The following is a 27,223-nucleotide window of genomic DNA, read 5'->3' as shown; positions in this document are numbered from 1 at the left end:
AGATGGTGGGATGTGTGGGTGGTGGCTTCTATTGTGAGGTGATTACATTTATCAAGCCTTGGGGGAGTCTGAAGCAAATTTGGAACTCTGCAGTGCTTTCTAACACATAGTACCATATATATTTTATAGCACTAATATTCCCCCCCGACATGTAAAGAGAAGGAGAAGAGCTCTAATGAATAAATATTACAAGCTGACTCAAACAGACTCCGCCATTTTGTAAGCTGAGTTCAGTTGATGCCAGCACTTTTATTTTTGTCTGCAGGGTGTGAAAACACTCAGGCCATTCAGTTCAGAGTATTAGTGAAGTCTGTGTGAGAAGGAGAGTTTGGAAAGTGTTTGGTAGGGAAGGAAGGTAGAGCTGTGTGTCAGTGGATGAGGGATTCCAATTGAAGCCATGCCTTGCATTGCAGCTTTGAAACATTCAGCCCGCCATCTTGATGTCATGGAATTCTACTCAATATTGATCCAGAGTAGATTCCAATGTATAGTTGGCAGAGCAAAAACTTAAACATGTTGCAGGATTCCCCCCAAAAATGATCAGAGCGGGAAACTATTCCATTGTGTTGAGGAAGAATTCTTGCTCTGACAGAATGATCCGCTTAAGGGTACATTGAATACAACACAGCGTTAAAAAGTGCACCTGAAACCTACTCCAACCCCTTCCTCAGCCATCTTTAAAAATCATCAGGGCATAAACCATGAGACAACCCAAGAAGATGTGAGACTTCTCTGCAAAGTTTTGATTTTCTTAAGGGCTCTGTTTTGGCAAGGATTGAGCCCAAACCAGAAACTCTATGTGCAAAATATTCATGCAAATAGAGAAATCCCCGCTCCCTAGCAATATTGGGGAAGAGGAGCGCTATGAATAGAGACAAATCTTTCACCTATTCTGAATGATGGGAAAAAGTACTGTCTTCACTCTGAAATGGCTTTGTTACTTTGGCCCCAATTAAGCATAGCCAAACATTACGCACTAATAAAACAGAATTTTGAGGGAGGGAGTGAATGTTTCAATGGATGAACAACATTTGTCCTTATTCATAGTGCTTGCCAAAGCTGAATGAACACCTCTGCCCAATTCAATCCTTCTCTAGCTTAGCACAAAGCAGGTTTGGGCTACTCTGCCAGGCTATAATCTGCAGTTTTAAATGTCCTGACAGAGTTTAATTTTTGAAAAGCAGAAAGAGTCTGGAACACTAAACGTCACAAAAAAATCTATTGATTTTGTGACTGGTGTGCCTTCTTCTCCCCCAGCAAAACTTAATGATCTAGAATTAAAGGGGGGGTCCCATGGTTTTTCAAAACTGATCCAGGGAAGAAGGCCTCTGACACAAGGCACATGGGCTGTTTTGAGACGTCTTATTATCCTGAGAAGCATTGGAATTTACCGTATTTTTCACCCCATAAGACGCACCTGACCATAAGACACACCCAGTTTATAGAGAAGGAAAACAAGAAAACAAATATTCTGAACGAAACAGTAGATGTATGATTTTTGTGGTTCATGCTGTGGCCACAGACGTGATTTGACGGTGAGTTTGGGGTAGCCCAATGCAAAAATCCTGAGGATCCATGTGGATCCATGCTTTGTAACTGTGTTTTTGCGCCATTGCGGCCCCACGCAACAGTGGGTGTGTGGGTTTTTTGTGTGCAGGCTGTAGCCATGGACATGCTATGTGATCTGATGGTGAATTTGGGGTGACGAAATGCAAAATTCCTGAGGATCTATGGGCTTTTAGCTCCCCCCTCCGAGGCAGCCTCCTTTATCGCGTCCCTTATCTCCCTCCCGATTGCTTGCCAATCAGCTGCTTCCTTTCAACACCCACTTCCCCCTTTCAAAAAAGAAAAAGAAAAAAAGGATGATCTGTTTTTTGCCCCTGGGCAATTCGGCTCCAGGGACCACGCATTCGCTCCATAAAATGCACAGACATTTCCCCTTACTTTTTAAGAAGAAAAAAGTGTGTCTAATGGAGCGAAAAATACGGTAGCTTGGAGTGGGAATATATTACCCCAACCATTTGTGTGTTGTTGTTTTTTTCAAGAGTCTGGGTTTAGCTGTGATTTTGCAAAGATTTCCAGCTTGGCCACTTCAGTCCCCCATTTGTGTCATTCCTAAAACACACTCTATGGCAAGAGCTAAATGTCAGCATTAACTAAAGTCCCATTTTCCCCATAATTGTAAGCAATCAGCTGTGCTTCACACTAATCGTCTTTCAGACATGCAAATCAACAGCAAACTGCCTTTCTTCTCCAGTTTCTGTGTTCAGGTAAGTTCACTACAAATCTACATGACTTTTATTTCTGCAGCAGTGTCTAGAACTCAGAATTCTTTAAAATTTGACCTTTCGGTGCTAAAACACCAGCTTACCTCCACGGGCTTTTCAAAAACCAAGACTCTGTATGCTGTTATTCCCCTAACTGGGGTTTAAAATGCCAGGACCTTGGCTATTAGTTACATACCTTGAAGACTTTTTTTTAAAAAAACAAAACCCCCCAGTTTTTTACTCAATATTCATACTAAAGGTTAGGAAAGCAGAGACGTATAGGCATTCCACTAACTGGATCCTCTTTTTTCACACACACTTGCAATCTGGCACAAGGATTCATTCCTCTCTCTTGTCTGAGTCATCAGCAGCATGTTGTATTCTCTGTTATATTCATCTGTGTTCTTTTGCTTTCTCTCTCTCTTTTTTTATTAAATATTTATTGGGTTTTATAAGAAATAAAGATGCAAATACCATTCATCAAAATATATAAAAATGTTCTCCCTCTCCTCCTTCGGACTTCCCCCAACTCCCCCTCTACTGAGTTATTTGGTTTTGTTTATTGTGTCCTGCTTTGTATCAAAGTGAATTCCCTTATCATTCTCTAAAATGTCTGTTACTATAATAAAGTTGTGAACGTTTATTCAAACCCTGCCAGTGAGTCCAGTCCATTTTGTTGTTTCTGCAAATAAACTGTAAATGGTTCCCAAACCCTTTTGAAGTCCTTTTTGTCCTTCTCTCTTAAATTATCTGTTAGCTTAGCCAATTCTGCATAGTTCATCAATTTTTCTTGCCATTGTTCTTTTGATGGTATTTCTTCCATCTTCTAGTATTGTGCAATCAAGATTCTTGCCACTGTTGTGGCCTACATAAATAATGTCCATTTTTCTTTTGGCAGTTCTTGATTTGAGATACCTAGTAGAAATGCTTCGGGATGTTTACCAAAGTTCGTTTTAAACATTTTTTTTCCAATTCATTATATATCATTTCCCAATATTTTTAATGCATTTGCATTCCCACCACATATGATAAAATGTACCTTCCTTTTCGTTACATCTGCAGCATCTGTTATTTTCTTTTTAAAACATCTTTCCACTGGTGTAATATATGTGTTCTTTTGCTTTCTCATTCTGTGTCTGCAGTTGCCAACTTTTGTGACCTAAGGATGGAGCTATTTGACTCAAGTATGCAGACCTAAGGGTGGGACCACAGAGATCATCTACATTTGGGTGACCCCAGGGCAGCAGTGTTGCATGAGTTCATGGCACTCAGGGTGGGCACACACACTGGAGGGGTTGTGTGCATGTGCCAGGGGGTGGGCAGGAGTGCTGTGGGTGCATGGGTGCTGGGGATGGGGTGAACAGGGTGCCCACCATGGCACCCCAGCCCTAGTCACCAACACTGCTAGAACAACTCCTCCCTGGAACCAAACAGGACCATGCTGCATCGCCTGCCCACCTGAGCAGGGGGAAGCCTGGCCAGTCAACACAGCACTTGGTGGGCACAAACCAGACACCCCCATGCTGGCACTCCCAGCGTGGTGTGGCCTGGCACACCTGTCCGTAAGCATTGGTTCATGATGCCAGGAGAGGAGCACCAGGCTGTGCTGCACTGGGGGGTGCCTGCTTCTCACCCCCTCAAAAATCAGTGCCCAGGGTCCCGCCGAGAGAAGAATGTAGACAGAAGTTAATGGACTATGCGGAAATGGCGAAACTTACCAGGAGAATGAGAAACCAAGATACCAATTATTTATTTATTTTAAAGAAAGGAATGGAAATGGTTTGTTGCATGTTTACAAACAAGCCGTAAGCAGATGAAGACAGAATTAATGTAAAAACCTGTGGTTTCAAAATATATATGCGATATATGTGGGAACAGATATACAAAAGAATATGTTGAGATAATTTGGAGTATGCGGGAGATGAAAAGAAATGTAAAGAAACCGCAGAAAGAGGGGGAAGGGAGTCAGAGTTTGAAATGTTAAAATTATGATTGAATAATTGTTGTCATATTATAAATAAAAATTATTATTATTATTATTATTATTATTATTATTATTATTATTATTAATAATAATAATCTGTGCCTAGGGCCACAGCCCCACTGGCACCCCCATGCTATGCCCCTGCCCCAGGGCACAGCCCAATACAAAAAATAAAATAAATTAAAATTCTCCTGATGTGTGTTGAGGGCAGCCCTTCCTCTTGCTTTTCTGGCAGCTAGCCCAATTTGTGCCCCCAAAATGGCCATGTCAGACAAGGGCTTGCTTATTTGGACAGCCTTTCTGTATCCCATATCTGCCTGTTTTTTGAGATAACCTTCAACTTGTTGTCTAGATGATGAACTAATTCTCCTCTCTGTTCTTCAGTTTTATATTTATCCTCTATAAAATCATTCTTTAGCACCCTTCCACTCTCCAGCCTTATTCCTGTCATAATTTTCCTTGACCTTTACTGGTGCTGAATGAATGCCATGGTCAGTACTAAAAAGACTGATGCTGAGCAGAATCTGTCCACATGCATTTCTTTAGAGGGAGCAGAACAAAAGCTTTAGCAGTGCTGGACAGTAAATATACAGATATGAGTGCCTTAAAGCAAAGTTAGCTTTTGTGAATGGTCTCCTACAAGGGAATGGATGGAAGCATTTGGAGCTACCGTAACGGGAAGTGCATCATCCCCCCTCCTATTATTATTATTATTATTATTATTATTATTATTATTATTATTATTATTATTATTTAGAGCCATTTCTCCTTGACACGTAGACCAACTGCATTATGGTAATGGAAAGGTTTGTTCCTGACTGAGGTCATAAATCACGAGTAAATGCCTGCTTCCTACAATTCTGCCAGCTTTCTCTCTAGAAATAATCTGGCGTTCCAAAGGTTACTAGAGATATCCAAACATTTATGATGCAGAATTAATAACTTCAAGGTCAGAAGAAGAGAGGCCAATTTAGACTCATTCATCATGTCGTCTATATTGATTTCTGGAACTTAAAGGAACTTGAGTCATAATTGCAGAGATAAACAGAAGTTATGGACTTTCCCTTTCACTGATGTAGCTCCTTAAAAAGCCTATATATTGTATATTCTCTCTCTCTCTCTCTCTCTCTCTCTCTCTCTCTCTCTCTCTCTCTGGATTTTTGCAATATTAAAAGTTAATTGACAATGGGTGTAAAATGGCAGCATGAGAGCTCACCTGGGACACTGGTCATTGGACTGTGTCACCACTAGGTATTGCAAGCCACTTTCCAGATTGGGGTGAGTAAGTCCTTAGGCCCTCAAAGCCCCCCTGTCTGGCCCTCTCCCTATCTTATACTTCTTTCACAGCCACAGCCCCCTCCCTTGGCCACAGCCCTGCTGTAAAGTGGGCTATCTATGTTCAGTTGTCAATCAAGCTAAAAGTTGCTGCAGGGTACAATCACGATGTTAGACAAGGGGTTCGCCCACTTCCGCTTGTCTTTTGCCTTGAAAGTATGGATCCACACAGCTTGTAATTCACACTTTCTAGACATGGCTCTAAGAAGTTTCCCCCTTGCCCTGTTCCTTTCCTAGGAAAAATCTGCTCTTTAACTCTATCTGCAGAAAACGCAATGGCTGTTTTCTCTGATTGAGTGCTAAAGAGCAGCTTTCCACAGGAGAAAGCAGGAGGACAAGAGGTGTTGTGGGTTAAGCCCTGGGATATGGATCAAAATTAAATCAGACCAGGACTGATGGAGAGGGATTAGGTTTGGATCATTTTTGGTTTAGCACAGGGGCGAGCAAAAGGTTGTTTGGGATCTACTCATAGATCACTGGATGATTTGAAGTATATCAGCAAGGGGTTTAACCATTGTTCCCAATCTTTTTAACAATTTTAATTATGTTCGGCATATCTGGAAGGCACGGCATAAATGAACATCACGACCTCTCTAATGCTGCTAGTTCCTATTTGTATGACTCTCCTTGTGTACAGTTCTATGCTCATGAAATTCAATGTCATCAAGACCGTACATCTCATAATTATGTGGATCAGATGCCTTTATGCCATATTCAGTTATCTGAATTACATCAGAAACAGAATATGTGGCCTTCAGATGACTTCTGAGAACTCTTGCAAAGTTCAGATATAGCCACAGGCTAAGATATTTTTTTAAGTAGCATATGCATAAGCTTCCTCAATAGTTTTCAAACTCTACAATTTGAAAGTCTAAGGCATTAAAATTGGATTTACAGAAAAGAATGTGTGTGTATAGGCATAATGAACTGAATAAATGGCAACACATTAGCCAAGTGGTTAGTCAGAATGTCTCTATGGATATGACTTCTGCCCAAATGTTCAGACAACTCATTTCATTATTTTTCCCATGTAGTATTGTACTGCAAAGCCTTGTTTAGAGCAGACAGCAAAAGATAACCCTTATTCCCCTGAAGTTATCATGCAAAAAAATCAATTCAACCCACACCCTAATACCGCTGAATTGACAATATACAATTACAGAACTGAATAAAGTAAATTACTTAACTCTTGTAGGGATTTTGAGAATGGAAGAGCTACTGAGTGCTTGCCATATGATTCACTTGGGCAAAAAGTTTTTTGTTTTTTGTTTAAAGAACACTTTCTATTGTATTAATAACACAGGGAAAGGTGCAATGTAAAGGCCAAGCCTACTTTAATAAGTCTTTGAAAGATGATCACTCCCAATACAAATTAAAAACCCGTATTTTATTGGTCCTTGGGCAAGTTTTCTTCCAAGTGATCCCTCCCTGAATGCCTTTGTTTGTTTCACCACTATTTGCTTGTCCTCTTCATCTGGACCCAAATTACGTGGAGGGCTTGATGGAGATGAAGTTGGAAGGAAATCCTGTCACTGGTCCCTCACTTAAAAGATGCAAGTGAAACTTAGGCAGCATACATCTAAAACACATTGCTTCTCCCCGAGGATTCTTGGAACTGCAGTTTACCATTCAAAGAGCTACAGTTCCAGCCCCCTTAACAACAGAAAAGTGCCCAGATCTATGGAAGACAATAACACAATGAAATTCAAAACAGTAACAATTTATTGCACGTTGATTCAAAATCCATTAAAAACAATTTAGTTTAAGGAATGCAAGAAAATCGATCAGCTTGATCCAGTGACACCAGAGAGAGCCATTTTCAAATAACTCAAGGGCTGTCACATGGAAGATGCAGCCAGCTTTCTTTCTCCTGCTCTGGACAGTAGGACTCAAACCAATGGCTTCAGGATACAACAAAGGAGATTCCGACTGAACATTGTTCAACAGAGGAATGGACTCCCCTGGAAGGTGATGGACTCTTCTTCCTTGCAGGTTTTAAAGCAGAGATTAGATGACCATCTGTCATGGATTCTTTCTTTCTTTCTTTCTTTCTTTCTTTCTTTCTTTCTTTCTTTCTTTCTTTCTTTCTTGTTCTGCCCAATTTCAGTGCATATTCATGGCTGCTTAAATCATCTGTCCCCCTCCTGATTCTCAGTGCCTCTTCTGCCAGTCTTTGGCCAGTTGAGATGTCCAAATAGAGCAGCAATTCCTTCAAGGAGGAAAATCACAACTCCTCAATGATGATGTCATCTGGATGGAAAAGAATGAAAAAGAGAGAAAATCAGTTCAGTCCTCTCCGCTTCTTGTAGCTGGAGTCAGTCTGGGTGCTGCTTTCCCAGGCCAGGTGGGAAAGGCCTGCCAGGCAAGGAGCAGGTCCTGCAGGACTCCCAGCAAGAAGACCTGGGAGGTGTGTCTTGGGCAAACAAGGGACAAGGAGTTCACTGTCCCCAAGGTGTGGGGCTTACCTTCTTTCAGATTATTCCTGAAACAAGCCAGCTCTGGACGAATTACTGTGTTCTGCAGAGGAAATACAAATATGAGTCAGTTGACACTATGAACCCCACCCTGGATGGGTGTAAGAGAAGCAGCCCCACCCAGGAAGGATGGAAGCAACCAAAGAACTGAATACAGGAAGGCAAAATACTTACTCTTAGGTTCGGGAATCTTCAAGAAAGGGCCAGCAGCAGGGAACCAGGCAGAGGGCTTTCTCAGTAGTGTCGCGCACCCCGTGGAACACCCTCCCACCAGATGTTAAGGAAATAAACAACTATCTGACTTTTAGAAGACACCTGAAGGCAGAGGTGTAGGAAGGGGGGTAGTGGGGGCATTTCGCCCTGGGTGTCATCACTGAGGGGGGTGACAAAGTGTGTTTTTAAAATATATTTTTCCCCAAGGTAAAGGACGCCTCGCCACACCACTCCTGCCTGGGCAGCTGCCTCAAAGCGAACGAGAGAGACACTGGGGGCGGCGCTGCTGCTGTAGTAGCTGGAGGAGGAAAGAAAAGAAGAGGAGGTAGAAAATGACACTTGTAACTGCAAGTATCTTATTTTTCCTTCTTTTAATAATTTTAATGTGTGTGTGTGGGGGGGGGTGACAAGAAATTTTCTGCACCAGGTACCACCTGACCTTGCTACCCCACTGGCCGCAACCCCATAGTCGCCTTACCTTTACCTTTTACAATCAGCATTTCAAAGGGCAATTCCATATAATATGCAAGTAAAAAGGCATAGGACACACACCAGGCAGTCCCAGCTGTGTTCCCTGATATATTCTCCCCCATGTCCTCATCCTAGGACATGAGAAAAACAAATGGTGCTGGTCTTCCCACTGCTCTCCAGGGCTCTTTAAAAATTGTTAATGATATCCCCTCCAGGACATTCTTATTACATAAACCTTCCTCTCACTCCAGTTTATTTTTCTCATTATGATATTCAGCTGAGATAAGGCCTCTAAATCCACAGTTCAATTTTCATCACAAATTTGAAATGTAGTTCTCATTTAGTCTTAAAACGACTGACTTAAATTCAACCACGTGCTTCCCTTTTTAATCAACCTACCTACTCCATGAATAAAACGGCGCTAGCTGTACCTAGAGTGTTCCAGTGCTGCGTTTTTCACTGTCAACAGTTCATTATAAGTCCTGGGTTATGAATAGGGGGGTTTGACCAAACACAGGAGTTCGAATCAAATATTTAACTGAACAAAATAAATTCCTTGTGAAAACTTTGCTTTTCTGCCCCAGCTGGGAATTGTGTTATTTCTTATATTGCCCTCTGGTCTCTGGATTTGGAGTTGGTTTAAATTTTCCTTCTGTAGATCTGTAGATCAAGGTTCACAGAGCAGGTCCCAGAGAAATTAGTAGGAATTTGTTAAACCCGTTGGACGTTGCCTGCCTTTGACTGAAGAAAAAGAGGGGTTGCTAAACTATGCTTCAGGCCAGAGGTATGTATCACTTAAAAGCATTTACAACTAACCCTCCCTCACAAAAAGCCCAGGGTGTGGCCATAGCTGCCAACCTTCCCATTTTTTGTGGGAAATTCCCTTATTCCAGCGCCGTTTCCTGCTGCTATCCCACATTGTTAGATATACCGTAGACTGTCCCTGGGACAGGGGAGGCTGCTGATCCCTTATTTTCAAGGCTGCTGATCCCTTATTTTCAGTAATAATAATAATAATAATAATAATAATAATAAAATAAATTATTATTATTATTATTATTATTATTATTATTATTATTAATAATAATAATAATACCCCGCCCATCTGGTTGAGTTTCCCCAGCCACTTTGGGCGGCTTCCAATCAAGTGTTAAAAACAAGACAGCATTAAATATTAAAAACTGAAAGATGTGGCACAATAAAAACAAAGCTAATATAAAACAAAAATTGGCAACAGCACAATGTAAATGCATACAGGGCAGAAAATGTACCAAGAAGAGCATATAGCAATCAGCAAAAAAGAACGCCAGGTGACAGCAATTTCCTCTCATGCCCTCCAAGAGGTGGGCAGGGTTTGCGACACTGCATGGGCTTACCTGGCCAGGTGCCACCCACCTTGCTACAGGGTGGCTGTTACCCCACCCCCATCTCAGCAGGCCAACAGGCTTCCAGCTGGGGGGTGGGGTGAGGGCCAGAAAAGGGCCGATGCTCTTCTGCCCAGGCTCATTTTGTTTTCTTTCCAGGTTTGTCACTGGATTTCTCTCCTGGAAAGGGAAGTTAGCTTCACTTTGGACCATGGGACAGCCTGCAGAGGCCTCCCCTGGCTAGCGGCTGGTGGCACGGCCTTCTGCTGTGCTGTGGCCTCGGGGCCTCCTGTGGTCAGCGCCACCCCCGTCATCTGGGGGGGGGGATCGGGGCTGCGCGAATGGCACAGCCTTTGCTAGGCCGCATGTCGGCTTTCCCAGCCTCACACAGCCGGCGCTGGCCCCCTCATACAGCGGGAGGAGCGGGGATGCAGACGTGGATCAGCCTTTTACTGGGCTGCAGGGTAGCCTTCCTCGCCACCCCCCCCCCGCCTTCTATTAGGATATTTCCGTTCCACCTTAAGAGGGAGCAGGCTGTGTGAGTCAGAGTCTGCGTATTTCCCGTTCACAGGATGTTTATGTTTGCTATTGCTTTTGTTTCTCTCTCTCGGTGCCTGAACACGCTAGCAGGCGGTCATGTTTTTCTTTGTTCTGACCAACGCTGAATAAACTTGTAAATATGCTCTCCTGCTGTGCAACTTTCGCTGTGTGAATTCTGCTGATAGAGTGTGCATCAGCCCAGGAATGCGGCAATCTATTTCTGGAGCTCATGCCGCTAATTGCTGATACTGTATCTACGGGAGATCGATGGACGTCCGGAGACGACGTGGAGGCAGTGATGGCCTTTCTCTCCCTGGCAGTATCCCAACACCTTCAGGCCTGCTTAGGCCTCCCATGGCTGTAGCCATTCTCTCCCCCCCCCCCCCAGTATCAGGTGGGAATTGGGACCATACGGCCTGCTTCTGGGTCGCTTGGTGGCCTGCTTAGGCCTTCCGCGACTAGCACCACTTGTGGGGGTGGTTTGGGGGATTCAGAGGGTCTGCTGGGGTCTCCTCCCGGTGCCAGGACAGTCCCTTCCCTCCCACCCTTGGCCTGCTCTTTATACCGTTGCCATTTGCCTTTGGAGGTGCAGTTCTTGCTGCTAACTTATTGCACGTATGTAGTAGGTCACTGGCTGCTGTCTCTTAATTAATAGGATATAATTAACCGCTCCTTTCATTCCCGGCCTATTGCATTGCATGGGCTGCCTCCTGTTGGCTTCTAGTTTTGGCCACCAACACATGGCTTGGGTGGTGCAGTTCTGGCTTCAAGTGTATGAGATTGCAGGAAACCTAACATATTATTTTGCTTGCTTTTCAGTATTTCCTTTAGCGGCATGTGCACAGTAAGGTTTCTGGTTCTGTCTGTTAGACCTTTGTTTAGTTATCCAACTGTTAGATTTCAGCTTGCTTCCACAGTGTTACATTGTCAAGTAGCTGGTAATTCCTTGTTTTCACATGCTGGTTACGCCATCATGTCTCCTGCTATGGCAACTGGGCGCAGTGATATCTCCCCCCCTTGCACGTGTAGGTGCACAGTGAGGGACACTGTGCAGGCAGCAAATAAGATCAAGGGTCCTGTCTACCAGCAGGAAGGTCGCCCCTATCCTGTGTGCCAAGGGCAAAGACCCTTGGCAGGGGCTGGGCCTAACAAAGGTGGCCGACTAGCCAAGAAGGCTAGATGGCTCCTCCACTTCAGGTGTGGGGCTTAGCAAGAAAAGCCATCCAATTATTAGCCACCAGCCATTGGCAGCGGTATAGTTTATCACCTGATGTCTCCCCTGACTGCCGCAGCCTGGAGGGTGGCACCTCTCAAGTGGGGAGGAAATTCACGACTTAAAGCATTTAAATCACCACTTGCAGCAGCATCTGGCATGGGCTGAGGTCCGCTTAGATAAGTCCCCACGGCACTGCTCTTGCAAAGGTAGGCATAAGAATAGGTCACCGTTTATAAGTTCTTCCAACAGTTCCTCCAGCCCTGACTTGTGCAGAGTGCACCGCCAGAAGAAGGGAACATGCAAGTCTAGAAATCACAGTTGCAAGTGCAAGAGAGATTCATTGGACACTTTGGATCTTTCAAGTATGAGTGATTCCTCCAGTTGTGAGTCAGAGGAACACTGCAAGGGGTATTGGGTCACCACGCACAAGTCCTCTGGGCTCCCAAGCTATATTGGGGAACATAGAACCTGGCGCCATCACTGTGCTTTTGGGGCTACTGCACCATGCGGTGAGGATGGGCTGGACGCCAGGGGGAGGGTTCGTGACTTCAACTTTAAGCGCACGGACCAGCCTCCAGGTGTCCGTCTGAAGAGGAAGGTATGCACACGCATCCTCATTGGTGAGTTCGTGGATTTATTCTCTTTGCTTTCTCTGGTATCTTCATGCAGCACATAATTTAAGTTGGTGCCGTGTCGTAAAAAAGACAAGGCAGTGGATGTGAAATGCACATTTGACAATTGGATGAACGCATTCACCACTTACATGGGACTGGTGTCAGCTGCCTATCCTGATGGGAAGGGGGGCAGCTGGCTAATTACCAAAGCATCATTCTTAAGGCTAGATACATGGCAGGGGAGGCAGAGGCCTTGGCTTACAATGAGGATTTCTGCACAAGGGCCTGCCATTTTGCCACACACACCCCTCAGTTATGACACCTGGGGCAGACCGCACCCACCACACCCCCCTTCCTACAACTTCTGCTTAACCATCCAGTCAAAACCACTAATGCTGTCATTTCTGTAGATCTTAATTTGAAGACATGTTACTAGGCAAGAAGGGGCTCCTACAAGTGTTTAAGTCACAAGCCATTTAGGACTTTATAAACTGACAGAAGCACCTTGAATCTAATCCTGTATCACGCTGGCAGCCAGTGAAACTTTTAGACCCATAAAGCAGGATAGGTATCCACATACCTTATGTGATTTGTGTTAGGATCTAAACCCAACTGACCCCAAGCATCTGGCTCTCCCTTGTCAGAGGACTCTGCCTCATGTCCCACTCAGGTACCAGAATTCTTATGAGTGGTCTAAAGATGTATTTAATGTGTTTAGATTCAGTGTGCTTACCCTATGAAGAACATAAAAAAGGTAAAGGGACCCCTGACCATTAGGTCCAGTCGTGGCCGACTCTGGGGTTGCAGCGCTCATCTCGCTTTATTGGCCGAGGGAGCCGGCGTACAGCTTCCGGTCATGTGGCCAGCATGACTAAGCTGCTTCTGGCAAACCAGAGCAGCACATGGAAACACTGTTTACCTTTCCGCCAGAGCAGCATCTATTTATCTACTTGCAATTTGGCGTGCTTTCAAACTGCTAGGTTGACAGGAGCAGGGACTGAGCAACGGGAGCTCACCCCATTGCGGGGATTCAAACCGCCAGCCTTCTGATCAGCAAGTCCAAGAGGTTCAGTGGTTTAACCCACAGCGCCACCTACATCCCTTTGAAGAACATACGGTAGGATAAATTAGTCAGGGTATGTAGATCTGTAAGCACCACTTCTGTTCCCAGTGTTCCACATGTTCCAACTTTGCTGGCTCCATCCCTAATGGAGGGTCGTTCTTCACACATTCACCTGAACATGCTCAGAAGCCTATCAATGATCAGGGATACTGTGTAATGGGAGCTCCTGGTTGTGGGGTGGATTCCAAGTATACTCAGCTGAACACACGAGAAGTCCCCATTCAGATCTTCCACCCAACATGCAGACATTTTGGGCTACAGCCCAGGGAGGCAGGGACACTGGCATGGGTTTAGCAGGTACAGCCCCATTCCTCATCACATTTTTAGAGGAATGCCTGAATAGGAATGAAATCTGCATCAGAACCACTGTTACTCATTTTTTTTAATGATATTTATTAAAGTTTTCAATAACAACACATAAATACAAACAACAACAATAAAAGCATACACAAACATAAAACAACAGGCTGATCTGGCTGGCTAGGCGGGTGTCCCCTTCCTCCCTCACCGCTCCATGTGCGTCCCTCCCGAAGCTGCGCGCTCGGTGGAAGAGGACGACCATCCCAGATAGAAGGAGTGTACCGTTCTTCGGTCAAGGGTATACAATAGCTGCGCTCCCCTGCTAGAACCTCCAGACAAGAACCACTGTTATTCAGCTGCAATTTGGATAGCTACAGTATATGAAGTCCCCTTTTTCTCGTCTGTGCCTTCTCACCTTGAACCGAACCATATAATAATAACGATAATAATAAACTAACCTGAATGCAAGATGCAATGTGCTCATATTGCATTATTGACTCCTAACTCATAAGCATTCAGATTGAAGTTTGCTAGTAAACAAAGTTTATTTTCGTATTTGGCAAAATATGTTGAAGTAATTTCACCCTATTAAGTTGGTGGGCAGGTTGTATTAACATTATAGCAGCATGTTATAGCCAGTGCCTATTTAAAAGCTGCAAAAATACGAAAGTTGAAGAAGGTTGCTTACCTTATCACTAATTATCTGATTTCACACCATCCTCAAATGTGCCCTGGTTTGACCTCCAATTCCTCTTGAGAACTGCAAGAGATGGTTTGTAGAGGAAAAGCTGTAACTTTCTAACAGTACTGGGTCAGAAATGACTTTATTCTTCATCTAGTCCAGTAGGTCTCATGAGATGAGCTAGGCTTCCCTAGGGAGATACATACTCCTTTACAATCAGTTCCTAAGTCTGCAAAGAAGCAGAGCTGCAACCTATCACTTTTCAGTGAGCCCAAAACATAGATAGTTCTTTTCAGTCCTTTATTCTTTCATGAATGGCTTTGGCCGTGTATGCCCAAAGGAGTGTCTCCATCCCCATCATTCTGCCCAGACACTGGGGTCCAGCTCTGAGGGCCTTCTGGCTGTTCCATCCCTGTGAGAAGTGAGGTTACAGGGAACCAGGCAGACGGCCTTCTCGGTAGTGGCACCCGCCCTGTGGAATGCCCCCCCCCCCATCAGATGTCAAGAAAATAAACAACTATCAGACTTTTAGAAGTCATCTGAAGGCAGCCCTGTTTAGGGAAGTTTTTAATGTTTGATGTTTTATTGTGTTTTTAATATTCTCTTGGGAGCTGCCCACAGTGGCTGGGGCAACCCAGTCAGATGGGCAACATACAATTATTATTATTATTATTATTATTATTATTATTATTATTATTATTATTACTACTACTACTACTGCAGTGATTGTGTCCCACATGGCTCCCAGTCCTGCAAAAGGAAGTGCAGGGTATCTTTCCAGGAAAGCCTGCCTCTTACCCCTGTCTGTTTCATTGGCTCACCACCTAATAGTGGCTGCCTGCCCCAAAGCGAGGTTGGGACAACTGCTAAGGAGATACGTGATTGGAATACAGCATCAAAATCACCACACCAAGTATGTAGCAGGATCAGGAGCTTTGGTGGGGAGCAGAGCCAACTCCTAGATGGTTTCTTTGGGAAACCTGTTATCTCCGCAAAATGCTACAAGCATTGCTGGCACTATTTCCAATAATATTAATAATAGGCTGATACCAATGAACACATAAGAAAAGAGCAGCAGCAAGGTAGGAAACAAATATTAATTAATATAGAGAAAGAAGGGCAATAGAGGATTAAACAAAGTTTAAGATACTGGAATTCTTTGCTATGTAAAGTGTAGACATCAAATGGAGTAAATTAGTGGTTCAGAGGAATAATTATGCTAATACAGCTCTGCTCTGAAAGGTGGTAATAAGCCTAATTTTCCAGGCAATAGGCAATTTGACTTCTAATTATTTCATTTATATTACAGTACATACACTGTACTATGAATCATTTAGACCATATCTTTCCTTTTGATTTCACCCACAGCAGCCCATGTATGTGTGTGGGGATGAGGAGGAGGAATGGCAAATCGATGACACCAGCTTAGGTAAGTTTTAATTTCAAGAAACACAACATACAAGTACCATCAATGTGTTGAGAACAAAGGGACATGATTTCTCTGCATTTCATTATTGTAGGGTTGCCATATTTCGAAACGTGAAACTTCAGACCTTTTTCTTTTTGGCAAAGTTGTTTAGCTTTTTTGCCCAAAGTTGAGAGCTGTTGCCCAGACACTGTTTACAAGGGCTGAAGACCAGCTGTGGCTGGAAAATTTTGAAGGTTTGGCAACCCTATCGCAGACTTGAATTTTGGGGATCACTTTCATAGAATTCGTTTTGAGGTTTGCTACATTTTGCTGGGTTTGGAAATCATTTTTTGGGCTGCCCCCTGCACCAGATGTGAAATTTTCCCTGGGCAAACCGCTCTGCGGCATTTCCTGTCTGGCCTGCTAAATCATTTTTGTGGAGGCATTTGTTGCTGGGAGGGAAAATCTGTTGTATCTGTCATTAGCAATACTCTGGGTGCAGGTGAAATATGGAACATGCTTCCAGAAACAGATAGAAAGGAGATGTAGTACAAGCTCCATATGGGGATGCACAACAGCTGCTTTCCTAAACTCTTAAGCTGGTTGTCACAGGAGGTTTAGAGAATGATAGTCCATCTCCTTTGCTGTCTTAAATGGGCTTCCAGCTCAGTCTGGCAGCAGTTATCCACTGACCAAACACCTGATCTGTTACCAGATCAGTTTAACTGGAAATGTCAAGAATTGAACCTGGGACCTTCTACATGTGATCTGCCACTGAGACATGGTCCCTCCCCAATGGCCTCAGAACCCCTAAGCATGTACAGTCTATTTTCAGAGTGCCTGATAACTTATACAAAGCTTACACATACCCCCCAATTTTTCTCCAATGAAAATAGGGACGTCCCGTTCCATAATTATAATTTTACTATTTATGGCCCACACATCTTACTGGGTTGCCCCAGCCACTCTGGGCAGCTTCAAACATATATAAAAAAACATAAAAACAGTTCCCTATACAGGTTTGCCTTCAGATGGCTTGGGGAACAGATAAAGTTCATGAAGTACATACTTATGGGATTTATATGTTAGTTGCTCTCTTGAGAACAACAATACTTGAGTGAAAGCATTCTGGAAATCAGCTGGTGCACATAAAAAGGGAAAAAATTCAGAAGGACGAGTTCTTTAGTATTGTTTAGAACAAAGATACACCTTGATAACATTGGGGTGTTTGTGGAGTTTGCATTATTGGTGGCATGGATTAGATTGTCGGGGATGCATGGTATCAGGAAACAGAGAAGAAGAGGAGGAGAAGTTTGGACTTGATATCCTGCCATTCACTCCCCTTAAGGAGTCTCAAAGTGGCTAACAATCTCCTTTCCCTTCCGTCCCCACAACAAACACTCTGTAAGGTGAGTGAAGCTGAAAGACTTCAGAGAAGTGTGACTAGCCCAAGGTCACCCAGCAGCTGCATGTGGAGGAGCGGGGAAGCGAAACCGGTTCACCAGATTATGAGTCCACTGCTCTTAACCACTACACCACGCTGGCAGTTTAAGGTCAGTAAAGCTGCAGTGTAGGGGTACACCTGTCTGTTGACCACCTTCTGCAGTTGGTTTTTCCTCTTGGTTTGATTTTTGAGTCTCCCTATCTTCTCTAGCTCCCTCTAATTGTGAACTCAGATGTTGAGGACTGATAGAAATGGAGTCAAATAAGGGATGCATAGGAACAGCTGGACTATAAAGAAGGCTGATCGCCAAAGAATTTATGCTTTTGAATTTTGGTGCTGGAGGAGACTCTTGAGAGTCCCATGGACTGCAAGAAGATCAAACCTATCCATTCTTAAGGAAATCAGCCCTGAGTGCTCACTGGAAGCACAGATCATGAAACTGAGGCTCCAATACTTTGGCCACCTCATGAGAAGAGAAGACTTCCTGGAAAAGCCCCTGATGTTGGGAAAGATGGAGGGCACAAGGAGAAGGGGACGACAGAGGATGAGATGGTTGGATAGTGTTCTCGAAACCACCAGCATGAGTTTGACCAAACTGCGAGAGGCAGTGGAAGACAGAAGTGCCTGGCGTGCTCTGGTCCATGGGGTCACGAAGCATCGGACATGACTAAACGACTAAACAACAACAAGGAACATCAGAGGGATTTCAGTAGGTTCAGAAGAACACTAAAGTTTGCCAAAAAGAAAAAAATAGTGTGTGTGTGTGTGTGTGTGTGTGTATACAGATGCCCTAAGGGGACATTCCTCCCCAACAGCCCAATGAACATGGTCACTAGCAACAAAATGTTGATATCACTGGGGGGGACGACCCTGAAAATAGGGTGGTGACAGCCAAGTAGAATGGAATGTCCTGGGGAAGGAGATGACTGGAACAGAAAGTGAGGACTAGAGATGCAGGGTGATTAATTAATGCTTTTAAAGGTAAATTTACCAAATGTGTACTTTCCAAAACAGCATGTGAGCTGAAACACAACCATCCTTCATGATTTGGATTTATTTGACTTTAGAAAGCAATTCTCCAGCCCAGAAATGTGCACAAAAATGCACATATTAAAGTGTAAATGGAAAAAGTTTGTATTTGTGAACATAGCATACGAAAAATGCTTCATATTAAGGGGGGGATATTTGCTAAAATGTGTAATTAGAAAGAAATGCATAGGGAAATGCACTAAAATTCACACTAAAATGCTCATAGGTTTTTATGATTTTTTTAATTAAAAAAAGCATATTGCTTAAAAATGTGGAGAACTGAATTTATGATTAGAAAAATGAGTAACAAAATGGTTTAACAAAATGGTTTAACAAATGGTTTAACAAAATGGACTGATCCCTGTATAACTAATGAGGATGTGCAGCAGATGATATAATATAATTACAGAATTGTAGACTTGGAAGGGGCTATGAAGGTCATTTAGCCCAACCCCTGCAATGCAGGAATCTTTTACCCAAATGGGGCTGGAACCCATGAACCTGGGATTAAGAGTCTCATGCTCTACGAACTGAGAAATTATTTGACTGGGGAGCTTAAAAAAAAAAATGTTGTCTTCACAGTCAGAGTGGCTCCAATTTGATCAAGGGACAATTGCTATCTTGCAAGCAGTCTCACATCAAAATGTGGCCCCCACACAGTACCTCTGAAACCCTTTCCCTATCCTTTCCCTCTGCCCTTGCCCAAATCTAGCAGGTGGCCAACAGAGCTATCTCCTTAGTGGTGGAGATCACGAGTGGGATGCCAGCAACCCTAAGAAAACATTTATATTTTAAGACATAAAAATAAAATTGTAATGGGAAATAAGCAAAGTATGATCCATCTCATGCAGACACCAGGGAGTTTAAATAAATATACATTGACAATCTATATTTAATGTTTCTGGAATAATAAAGTTGAACATTTGGGGAGGAGCTGAGAGTGCTAATGGCATCTGTATTATACGAAACTGACAGGTAAGTGATTCAGTGTCCTGAAAAGAAAAGCTATTAACTCTTATATGTATTCAATAAAAGTACCTCTTCCGCATCTGCATACTAAGGGCTTTTAAATCCTTCTGTTTGGGTGGTTTTCAACCATCTTAGGAAATGGTTGTCGCCAGAAATGCACTCAGCATTGTTTATTTTATATCTCATCACTTCCTGAGTCATAAAAACAATATTAAATCATAAATACACTTGTATGCTTTGAAATCTACTCTGTAAGTTACAGGAAGGAGGAAAGGCTTTGACTGCATTCTTCAACTGTTGTGAATTGGTGTACCAAACATTACTTGACTGCATGGCTACTCCTGTAATGCCAAGGTTGTCCATTTTCCACATAGGATGTAAGAAGACATTGTTTTCTGTTCTTCCTTGTGTTTGACATACAGTGGTACCTCTGGTTAAGACCTTAATTTGTTCCAGAGGTCCTTTCTTAACCTGAAACTGTTCTTAACCTGAGGTACCACTTTAGCTAATGGGGCCTCCCGCTGCTGTCGCACCGCCACCACGCGATTTCTGTTCTCATCCTGAGGTAAAGTTCTTAACCCGAGGTACTACTTCCAGGTTAGCAGAGTGTGTAACCTGAAGCATTTGTAACCTGAAGTGTTTGTAACCCGAGGTACCATTGTATGCAGCACTACTTCTGTTCGACTGCAGTTCATCTTTCACCCAAAACTACTACTCATCTCTCTGCTCACTGTGGGAAAATAGGGAAATTACATTGTCATTATTGTTGCAAAAGTTGGGTGCCAGCCCCACTCTCTGCCAAGTGATAGCAAGATCCCAGGGGGTTCCAGGTATTCCCCTAGGGTTTGTGTTCCTTTGGAGAATTAAGGCATGGCAGAGACTGTCGTAGCTTTAAAAAATATGGTTATTCATCTGTGCAGTCTTCATGGAGGGAGTCCATATTTTACAGCATGGTCATTTCAAGAGGAGGTTGTACCTCACAATAGTGAAGCCCTGGAGTCCAGGGCATTTCTCCCAGTTATTCTTCAGCCAGCCTGCCCAAGATGGATGCCAGTCTTTTTTCTCTCCCTTCTTCTTCCCAGAACACCCTGCTAAAAGCTTTCTTTTCCTATCGCCTCAAACCCAGTTACCCTGGCAACCTTCCAAATCTCTGTTCATACCTCAGGGCAAAGACGGAGGACTGTTCCCTCGCATTGCCAATGGCTCTCAATGTCCCTGTATTGTTTCTTAATGGCTCTAGCTTGGCCAGGTCATTTTGCATAGCCCAGAAATTCCTATGCAGATTGTATTTCTCCCTTCACGTCCCAAATAAACAAAATCCTACCATTTATTTATTTCAAGGGTTTAGGGGGAGGGTACACCCCGAATTTATAGCACCATATTACTCCACCCCATTCATTTCAGTGCAAGGGGACAGAATGCAGATCCAGGGTTTGGTGGTGGTGAATAATCTATTACATATTTTTTGTGCCTCAAAAGCACCAGCAGAAGTGAATGCAAATCCTATTCACAGAACTGATTTCCGCCCCAGATGTAGGACCAATTAAGCAAACATCAGCAATTTCCTCCCTGGTTTCTGTTTTTGTTGAAATTCTCCTACATCACTACTTCCTAGTTTGAATTTGTAGACACTTGAGTTCTTGTAGCACTCATCTGAGGCTCCATTTTTGTGAAAGGGTAAATGGTTAGCGAATAACTTACCTTTGTGAGCTCTCAGACAAATCTATTGGCTGCTGTTTGGAAGAAGCAGCTGGAATGGGTGGTCTAGCAAGACAAGTTCTTCATGGGGTTCTTATTACAGCTTCAGCCCTATCTAATTCCCCCCAGTAAAATAAAATGCATGCTTTACAAAATGCATGCCTTCCTGTTCTTGAAGAAAGGTTCTCATTTTGTTTTCATTTTAACTTACCGTGTTTTTATTTTTACCTTCAGAAGTTCCACCTTTGAGTCACTAAATCTGCCCTAGATATTCAGTAATGACAGCCATTGCTGCTTGCATCTGTAATAGGACAGGAGAGTGATTGGTAGAATAAGTGAATCCTCCCATGTTATTTCTCCCGCATCATAAAACTTGTGCCTGATATATTAATATCCGCCAGCTGAAGCCCTTATGAATAACCTTTCCCCATCTCCTCTCACCTACAAATAAATGAGATTATGCAGAGTGATGGTAGGTCTCTGGCAGCTCACGCAAAGCATTTAGCCAAAAAGCCTAGGCACAATATTGACACATTCCTTGTGCATGGTATAATTTCAAAAGTTTGACTATTCACGTCTCTCTTTTTGATAGTACAGCTACAGTGCACACAATGCGCATTAAATGTCAAGGCCCTTAATTCAGAAAGCAGGTTAAGGTGTCATCATGTTCCATTTGCTAAAAGGTGCTTTAAAAAATACAGGCACCGTCAGAAAATTAACACACTCTTGAATGGAAGGCTGTGGGAATAGTTATTTCTCCCACCCACCCAATTTCAGGGGTTATAAAAGACAGTTCTTTACTCGGCCAAACATAGCTGGGATTTTGCTCTTTTATTTACCAGTCACATCACTTCTGGAGTTCCTTTCCTCTCTCGTGTGCATTCCAGTGGATAAGAGGTAAAGGTAGGGGTAATGGTCAGGGGTGACCATTAGGTCCAGTTGTGGCCGACTCTGGGGTTGTGGCGCTCATCTCGCTTTATTGGCCGAGGGAGCCGGCGTACAGCTTACAGGTCATGTGGCCAGCATGACTAATCCACTTCTGGTGAACCAGAGCAGCGCACGGAAATGCTGTTTACCTTCCCACCGGAGTGGTACCTATTTATCTACTTGCACTTTGACATGCTTTCAAACTGCTAGGTTGGCAGGAGCAGGAACCGAGCAACGGGAGCTCACCCTGTCGCAGGGATTCAAACCGCCGACCTTCTGATTGGCAAGTCCTAGGTTCTGTGGTTTAACCCGCAGTGCCACCTGCGTCCCATAGTTCTAGTGGATGGATTGCTGCAAACATATTTTATCTGACAGAAGAAATATATAATTGTATTTATTTGCTACGTTTATATCTCACCTTTTCTGCAAGGCACACTCCAAGACAGTGCACATGTTCTCCCCTTCCACGTCTTATCCATACAGCACTCCTCTAAGGCTCCCCAATCTGGTCTGAGGTTCCCCACCCTAAACTACTTGGTCTGGCAGTTTCAACTTCTTCTTGATCTGTATTCTTCCCTCCTCTCCCACCTTGCTTTTCTCCAAGAAGTTAGAGCCTCCAGAAGCACTGACTGTTGCTTCCATCATCATGTTCTATTCCCTAAATTAAAAGCTGCCATGGTTGGGTGGCGGTCAGTTCCCCCTTGCTGCCACAGGTGCATTAATGGACTTCCTTTGAAGGTGGTGGACTCTCCTTCATTGGAAGTTTTTAATTAGAGGTCTAGTGGCCACCTGCCAGGGATTCCTTAGCTGTGATTCCTGCATTGCATGGGGTTGAACTAGGTGACAAATGAAAGGTACTTTCCCACCTTATGATTCTATGACTCCACGTGATTCCTGTTAAGTATAATTGTTTAATCACACACAAAAACGGAAAGTACTTCTTTGTGCATTGCTAAGGGTTTAACATTGGAAAATTCCTTTGGGGTATGCTAAAGCAAAGTAAAGCATCTAAATGGGTTAACTGTTGGTGCTCTCTGCTAGCTCACATGTGGTGTTTAACCTTAGATCATACAAGTGAAGTATTTAGTTGAATATCACCATTTTGAAGGGAATGCCTTTGGTCTTTTGTTCCCAGCCACAGTGGGAGAAAGATGTGCTAATGAAGTCTCTCTGAAAGGGAGAGAAATCAGCCTGATCTAATCTGATCTGCTGGTGACATTGTCTGCAAACTGTTATCTATAGCAGTCTCACTGCTACAGGTACATTTTTGTCCAGCCTATCTGTTTATGGCTCAGTAAAGTTAGCCGAGCTTAGCCTGAATTCAGCCTGCTTTATCCAGTCACTTCTGCTAACATTAGAAAGGATTACAATGTCTTCTCTAGAGTGGTCCAATTGTTCTTCTGCTCATCTATAATGGATACAACAGTGGATGCGTTTTGGATTTGGTTGACTGCCAAGATCAAATAATTGTCAGCATCGAACAGCTTCACAGTAACGTGGGGTTTGGTTGATGTAAATTGAGACACTACTTAGATGATTATTAATTCAGTGATTTAAGTAATCTCAAAGAAGATTTAAAGGCAAGTCTATCAAATTCACACTTTCTGAGATGATGAGAGAACCAAAACTCAGCCATCCCTTGAAATCTGAACTTAGCTGAATTTTGAAATGCAGTTCTCCAACAGGGTTGCCATATTTCAAAAAGAGAAAATCCAGACACTGCTTTGAGCTTTTGTGGGCAAAGTTGTTGAGCTCTTTTGGCAAAATCACAAAAAATAATAAATGAAGTTTTTGAGCTATTTTTAAAAAGCAAAGAAGACACTTGTGATTTCCGCCCAGACACTGCTCCCGACTGCAGTATTCCGGCTATTTTCCAGTGAAACAGTGTTTATGAAAATGCATATAATACGCAGAAGTGTGCATAAACATATTGAAAATATTGAAAAATATTGAAAAATATTGAAAAATAAGATAGAAAAAATGCATTTCATTAGGAGATATTGCTTGTAAATATGTGTAAATTGATCAAAGCTGCATGCAAAAAACATGTGTTTTGGACTAAAATGCTGAAGAATTGTCTTTTGGACTTTTTAAAAACATAATTGCAGATTGCTGCAGAGCTGAATTTAAGATCTGAAAAACAACAAAGTGAGAGAGCCTTTCATTCTTAGTTGGACTACGACTCCCATCATCTCTAACCATTCACTCTCCTGGCTGGAGCTGATGGAAACAACAGTCTAACAAGATTCCGAAGGCATCAGTTTGGGGACATATTGTGTAGATCATGCCATGCTGCAGAATACTATGTACAAGTAGGTCCTATTGAGTTGAATTGGAGCTGACTTCCAAGTAGGTGTGTCTAGAAATGCAATCTTGACCGCTCAATAAGCAGTGGCAGAATGTGAGGGGAGAAACTCATTTCATATTTCCATTTGCTAAAACCTGAAACATGCTCACCAGCAAGGAAGTGGATGTTTTCAAGCAGTCCGATGAATGTTCATGGTTGAGTGGACTATTTTTATAGAACAGTAATTGATAGTATGTTTCCTGCTAATTCAGTCATTTAATTTAAGTTAATTTGGATATGCAGAAAATATTAAAAATAAATTTAAGGAACAGCAGAAAGAGGGGGAAGGGAGTCAAGTTTTGAAATGTTAAAATGATTGTAAAATAAGTGAAACATATAAACCTGAAAAGCATAAATAAAATTAATAGATCTCTTTCCTATGATAAATCAGGACTTCTTCTTTTTCTGCCCCAATGGAATGACACTTCTTTTTTTCTTCAATGAAATTGGGTTACTCAGATCTAACCAAAAATCCCATATGTCACCTTCTCTGTCTCTCTCCATAACAGGCAGACAGGGAGATACTAATTTTCAGTTGAAACTAAAATCCTCATGTGGCTGCTCAGCTCTTTCATCATTTTCAGACGTCTGTTTTCCTCTCAAGGCCACACCAGGATCAAAACAACAGTCAGCTTCTATGGTTCTCAGATGGCCAACTGCTATACAGATTTCCCAAAAAGTTTCATCCCAGGCAATATGGTTGTCTTCCTTCTTCATTCTGTATGGCATGAAAGTGGCCAAATTAGCCACTTCATCTCAGTCTTGTGGCAATTTAAACAGCGTGCAGGGACAAAAAACCATTGCTGGGGTGAAGCCACCCCCCCTCCACTGCAGAGGACCACCTTGCCCCAAAGGGTCTTCTGCAAGGGTGGGCTTCCCTCTTGCCCTGATTGCTTTTGTTCATCCCATCACAGAGGTGCCAACTTGCAAGGGAAATTGGGGTGATGATGTGCCTGTTACATCGTGCATGTAAATTCAGGACCTTGGGAGGATGCAGTGGCAACACAGCTGTAATGATCTCAGGCAAGCAAGCAAGCCCCAGTAAGAAGTAATGACTCTCCGGTAGTTTTATGTTACGGTTATTTGCAAAAACACATCCAGAGCATAGCTTCTCACCTGCTCACATTGACAAGAGTTGGTCAGTTTGAATCTCCACCCCTTTCACAACAGGAAGGATGCCAAATCCCCACCCTTCCCCTCTTGCCCTTCTGTTGTCCTCTGACCTTATCCAGTCTCCTAGAATGGGGATTGAGAGGCTGGCCTTCCCCCTCTGAACTTCTACTCAACACACTCTCAGTCCTCTGCTTATCTGCTGATTGCCTAGCAATGCTCTGACTGCCTCCTAACTCTCCCGCTTCTTGAGAGCTAACAGTGTCATTTCTGGGAAATGATATATAATGAATTGAAGAGAATGTTTAAAGTGACTTAAAACAACAACAACAACCACCAGAAGCTTTTTTATTAGGTGTGACAGGAACAGAAATTTCCAAAGAACAGAAGAAATTATTTATGTATGCCACAACAGCAGCCCAGGTCCTGTTAGCCCAAAGATGGGAAGAAGAACAGTTGCCAACAATAGAAGAATGGCAAACAAAATTTATGGAAATATTGTAAACAAGTTGTTACATTGGCAGGGTTCAATTAAGCACTTGTAAGTAGAGGAACTAGAAAATGTCAAGGAGTAACAATTGGATAAAAATGATAACAAAATGCAGAGATTGGTGTAAGATGTAAAGAACCAGTAGAAGGGGGTGGAAGGAACTCTGGTGGTTCAAAGAACCTCAAAAGAAGGCTTGTAAAATAGAAGGATTCCTCATTAGAAGTTCAAATGTTAGATTGTGGTTTGATTATTGTATCCTTATTGTTTACTATCTGTGAAAATTAATAAAAAAATGTTTACAAAAAAGAGAGCTACCAGTGTCTTCTTCGGGAAGGGGGGGTCGAACTACCCCTTCTCAACTCTATCATCCAGCTCTCATCTGCAGAGTCTCTCTCTCTCTCTCACTTAGCTCAATTTCTGAGTCTGACTTTTCCCCTGTGCTCGGGTGAGCTACGTTCCTGTCAATAACTTCAGTGGCTGGTAGTTGCTCCTCTCCGATCCTCTGCCATTGCCACTGGCTGGGAGCTGCTTCCCCATCTTTCCCTTACGTGGCAGGAAAAGGAGGAGCCACTGGCCACTGAAGCTGTGCCATGCTCAGCTCTGTACTTGGTCTCCTATGCCCCCTGATTTTTTAAACTTTGCTCCCCCTCAAAAAGAGATTCAGGGCCCCCAAGAGCTGGGCCCCTAGGAATTGGTATCTATGTCCCATCACCTGATCTCAAATGTTCCCCACATTCCATGATTCTCTTCCGGCTGTGTGACTCTTTCTGTATCCCAGTTGAACTGACATGACTTCCCCCACAAATAATCATTCAGATGGTAATTCACCAAGGGTGCTGAGAATGTTCTCTTACACCATTCTCCACAGTGGCAAGAGAGATGCGTTTTGTGTGAGCATAGATCTCCATCTGCCACAGACTGCAATAGCACTTCTGTGCCCTCGCAGGGCTCTGGACAGCAGCCAAAAGACCTACTTGCAAGTGTTTGGAAATCACAAACGAAAGCTCTATATAGCTCCATTAAGTATTAAGTGATAATGCAATAAAACAACTCTGGGGGTTGTACAATAAAAGAGAATTACAAAATTAAACCGTTCAGCCAGAAACATTCACAGCTTTCCAGATGTTTGGAAATATAAACAGATATCTTCAGCAAGACACCTCATTCTCTGTTCCAAGGTTAAGATGCTCTCATCCACTGAGATTGCATTGAACTTCA

General features: G+C 43.1%; 1 protein-coding gene and 1 long non-coding RNA gene across 2 annotated transcripts in view; one reads left to right on the top strand and one right to left on the bottom strand.

The window, feature by feature from the left end:
- Positions 1 to 27,223, top strand: part of LOC310842950 (uncharacterized protein) — a 579,207-nt gene that overhangs the window by 63,147 nt on the left and 488,837 nt on the right. The gene's annotated exons all lie outside the window — the stretch shown is intronic.
- LOC310842745 lies at positions 7,291 to 8,277 on the bottom strand. The gene is made up of 3 exons (XR_014563334.1): positions 8,235 to 8,277; positions 8,052 to 8,103; positions 7,291 to 7,836 (listed from the first exon to the last, which is right to left on the bottom strand). It is a non-coding gene; the product is annotated as an uncharacterized lncRNA (long non-coding RNA).

This window comes from Podarcis gaigeae (assembly GCF_964106915.1).
Source record: "Podarcis gaigeae genome assembly, chromosome: 4".
Taxonomy (NCBI): Eukaryota; Metazoa; Chordata; class Lepidosauria; order Squamata; family Lacertidae; genus Podarcis; species Podarcis gaigeae.
Note: the sequence above shows the minus strand (reverse complement) of the source record. Positions and strands in the feature narration are given on the sequence as shown.